Source organism: Triticum dicoccoides, chromosome 5B (genome assembly GCF_002162155.2).
Source record: "Triticum dicoccoides isolate Atlit2015 ecotype Zavitan chromosome 5B, WEW_v2.0, whole genome shotgun sequence".
NCBI classification, from domain to species: Eukaryota; Viridiplantae; Streptophyta; class Magnoliopsida; order Poales; family Poaceae; genus Triticum; species Triticum dicoccoides.
In genome coordinates this window covers 308,765,831-308,770,194 of record NC_041389.1, presented here as the reverse complement: position 1 = coordinate 308,770,194, position 4,364 = coordinate 308,765,831, and the positions used below count along the sequence as shown (strand labels likewise).

Here is a 4,364-nt window from a genome sequence, read left to right as displayed (position 1 = left end):
GGAAGCCTATTCGGCCCATGAATCGAGCGACTTATTTATCCCTTCTTCCTCCACACTATTTATCCCTTCTTCCTTAGCAGCTTCATTCAGTCAAAGACAAAACTCCTCAGTAGTACTTCCATCATCTCAATAACTGGGATAGATGTCATCCACTACAATGAAGAACAATAACATTTCTCTATACCTTGAACAATAATAAATCATTTACAATACATTTGGCCAAGCAACCAATTAGTAGAAGAAAAATAACATTTCTCTATTTCTTGAATTTCTTGAACAATACATATGCCTTTTGTTTATTTGCCTAACAAAATGTCCATCAGATGAATCAATCAAATAGGAGGAACAGGGGAATATTTCAAACCGAAACAAAGAATTGATCCTAACTACATGAAGTGCAGTAGCTTTAAAGCCTCCAAATTATTTTGCTGCTACTACACCAGGAACATGCAGGGCTTCAAGTACCAAAAGACGCCACTCGAGCTCTCTTCGGCCTCATAAGCCCTGTTGTTGTTGATATCCTTAACCCCAAAAGGTTGCCTCTTAGCATCTCTGTTGTTCTCCTGATCCTTATTAGGTGTCAGCTTATCCTGAAGAAAAGGCAATTGATATCATATTATCATTAAATAAATCCACAGTTAACATGTGGATCGTGGGGAATGGTGAGATGCCATATTGGGGTTCGCAACACGAATAGAAGACCACTAATTTACAAAAGGACAAAAATGCTGGAACACCCTTAAGAAAGGGCATGATGATGAGGTGACGTGAGAACAAGCAGGCTAGTGATCCAAGTGAAACTTAAAATGGAGCAAAGACATTGCCATAATGGTGTTGCTTGGAAAAATCACAGTACAATGCAGAATGGAATTAGTGCGACATGTTGATGCCATTAAAAAAACACCCTTAAGAACACAGAATCAACTGAACCTTGAACACAAGTAGGCCTAGAGCTAGAAAACAATACATCATATTACTAAGCAAAAGCAAATAGAAATATCAAATTGAGAGGCAGAACTATTTGAAAACAAAAATGTAGGCCAAGTAAAACAGAAATATCAGTGATTTTCTCGACATCACTTAAGTAGAGCAAACAAAAGATAAGTCTAAACATTGCTTTTATTTAGTCACAACATAGCACATGCTTACTTAATATCCTGGGCATAAGCATGACTACCAGCAACATGTGAGCATTTGAAAAATGCAAGATACCACAACCAATTTTAAACTTTGCACAACTTCATGAATATACTTAATATCCTGGCAGCACCATATCCATACTACTTGAGGAAGTAAATAATCAAGACAATCACACAGGAGCTGTAGGGTTTTATCGTTTCCGCTTTACAATCCGAACAAAACTATATATAGTTGATCTGCAAGTAATTACATGACACGACAATGGCTTCGACAAATATCCATCTTTTATGGCATAAACACATATATATTGATTACAGTCAGTAATGAGAAGTGATGGTAGCTCACTCTATAACATCGTCCACACCAGGAAATATGGTAAAGCAGTCAGATCCCACGACAAATATGATATGAAAATCTTGGAAAGAGAACTATCTAGAGAACAAACTTACATGTAAAGATGTAGATAGCTCCATCAGTACCCACTGTTGTTCGGACTATCAAATTAAAATTCCATACCTATCAGAAAACTGACAAAGCTTGAGGGCCTCTTAGATACGAAGAAACGACATGTGCAGAGGGGCCATACATACTGATTAAGAAACTCACCTTTTAGCAACCAAACTCCCTTCATTCAACGAAGGAGAGGTGGGGGCATGGTCATGGGATTTGGGCTCAAGAGCAGTAGGGCTGAAAATAGAGAAACCATACACATCATAACGAGGATGTACTTCGACACCCATGCATAGAGCAACACATCCTCGGCACCCTTCTCTTTGCCACCGCCAAACAGGAGCCGGTGGTGAGGCGTCGGCCAGCCGGGGTCACCTCTCCCACTCTGCCGCAAATCTGTTAGCAAGTCCTGACATCCGCCCATCCTCGTATCCCCTCTCCTCTGCAATGGCTCGCTTTCTCCTCGATCTCAACTAATACATCAGGAAATATAAAGAATTAGTCCCTAAGCATCAACTGTACTGATGCAGCAGGCACAACTTCATATTATGGATTTTAAGTTCATCATACTTTGTTTGAAAAAACATTAGAATTTCATCAAACGAAACAGTTTATACTTAACTGTATTTGCTAGTCTCGAATTAAATTATCTCTGTGGGATTGACAAAAATCTGTCACTATTGAAACCAACGTATGGCTGCAAATGTTAATATCCTAGAATCTGCACTGCATCCAGTTAGTTTCTCCATGGTATATATTTTGGAAAACTGAAACAACATGTGCATATTAGGTGAAACTTGCAGGATTATGTGCTAATTATATATATTTTCCATGACCTGTAGTGTTATGATTTCCTTTTTGGTAGATCAATAATGGTTATTCTTTTTTTGCGGAAAAATAATGGTTATCCAGTAGTGTTAATACAGAAGAAAGGTTTAAACGAACAATATGAGGTGATTGGGAGGTGATTGCTTACATATAAAACACGGGGAGGTGCTTGCTTGCTTCACCTCACCTGAACGGCCCCATCAAAAGGAAAAAGGAAAACAGGCGCATGAGTCTGCATTGTAACACAGGAGAGCAAGCTTGAGGCATAGAGAAGAAAAGCAGAATTATATGGATATTTGTGTCAAACCTCCCAGCCATAAAAAAAGTGTCAGACGGAAAGCACTACTAATTATACATCTAATCATACATGTACCCAAAGAAAAAGTTGCGTCTATATTCAATGAAAAGAACTGAGCATTTTGTTATAATATAAGAAGAAAGATATTAGCATGTTTACAATAAGAAAGTAGAACATGTAGTCACGTCACATGGGAAAACTATGAAGTCGGTTTCTAGAAAAGATTGCGATATAGAGCGTCATTTTGACAACCTTGCTCATATGTTTCTAATAGTACAGAGTATGTACCTGAAAGCTGAAACCTATTTCCTTTGATCACGATCTTTCTCTCCAATGATGTGCTCCCGTACAGATGAACCCCTAAGCTAAAGTAAGTGCATGCAATTAAAATATAACCTCTTGAGTTACAAAAGAATCTGCATTTGAATAACCCAGTGGTTATATTCTACTTAAACAGGGAACTGTATGCATGATAATTTTGTAAGAATCGCTGTGAGAGAGCACTGAACAATTATATTAGCAAATTGGGTGGCGTCTCTGAACTACAACAATGTACAAACAAGAGACAACCAACGAAGGAAGCGGATGCTAACAAAAATGACAAACCTAGCGCATCAGGGCCATACTTCTTCGAGCCCCACCTTCGCGCTGGCAGAAATGACAAACCAGAGTAAAACTCAGCAGCAGGAATAAAAACTGAAGAAAAAGTATGACACAAGCATTTCATCAAATAGCTTACAAACAAGTATGGGAAGAGCCATTCCACCTCAGCGTTGAAGGCAAGAACTCCTAGAAAGCGGAATGCAGAAGAGATCACAAACCTGCACATGAACAAATCGAAGGTAGCAAGGTAAATACCGTGAGGAACAGAATGCCCAAGAGGAAGGGGAGCAGGCAAGGAACCAGAACCTTAACTGTGACAAACGGAGGCAGCAGAGTAGCGCTGCAGAGGATGGTGTCGAGGGGGTCCGTTCCTTAGCGTGGAACCAGCCCAGTCAACCCATCGCATCTAGTCGCGGCCGCTGCTCCAGTTCACACCGCTGCCGTCGACGGCAAGGAGGAAGAGGCTGGCGGAGGCGAAGCAGGGCGGGGTCCAGCAACGAGGGGGTGGCCGTTGGCGCAGAAGAGAGAGAGAGGATGAGGAGGCGGAGCCCAGGCAAGGTGGAGGAGGACGGGGGAAGGGGCGCACGGCTCGGGATGGGTTCATCCTTTCTGCACGCCCGGAAGAAAGGGAGAAGACGCCCACGCTATCTCTCCTCTCTCTCTCTCCAGTATCTGACGCCGAAGCCAGAAAGAAATCAACCCGACACACCGACATGCGGGGCCAAAAAGCCAATGCGGCCTACCCGTCATAGTGTGCGGGGCGGATGTGTATGCGCACGGAGTGGTGGGTATGCATCGTGCGCGCCAGGTTTGGCCAACCGCTCCGCGTCCGCCGTGCATGGGACGTGCATCCTGTCAGTTCATCTTCTCTATGTACCAATGCCTGACGTCCTCGCGCACACAAAACAATCCATAGCATGATACCGACGGGTGGGACCAGAGAGAATGCAGGCCCACCTGCAGTGACACCACTCAACCAACCACACGAGCTAGCAGCAAACACAGAGGAGAGCGACGCGCGCGAGGGTGCACGCGGCGCGTGAGG

The 4,364-nt window shown here is 42.7% G+C and overlaps 1 long non-coding RNA gene across 17 annotated transcripts; it reads right to left on the bottom strand.

Annotated features, from left to right (window-relative positions):
* Window positions 1-237: 237 nt before the first annotated feature.
* On the bottom strand, window positions 238-3,956 carry LOC119308616. Of its 17 annotated transcripts, none has more exons than XR_005150204.1 (8): window positions 3,626-3,956; window positions 3,456-3,537; window positions 3,005-3,364; window positions 2,567-2,650; window positions 2,213-2,311; window positions 1,747-2,063; window positions 1,590-1,656; window positions 238-590 (listed from the first exon to the last, which is right to left on the bottom strand). It is a non-coding gene; the product is annotated as an uncharacterized LOC119308616 (long non-coding RNA). The 17 variants fall into 17 exon arrangements; XR_005150194.1 differs by lacking the exon at window positions 2,213-2,311 and having other exon boundaries at window positions 3,005-3,132; window positions 3,323-3,364; window positions 3,626-3,949; XR_005150207.1 differs by lacking the exon at window positions 2,213-2,311 and having other exon boundaries at window positions 3,005-3,076; window positions 3,323-3,364; window positions 3,626-3,949.
* Between the last annotated feature and the right edge of the window lie 408 nt (window positions 3,957-4,364).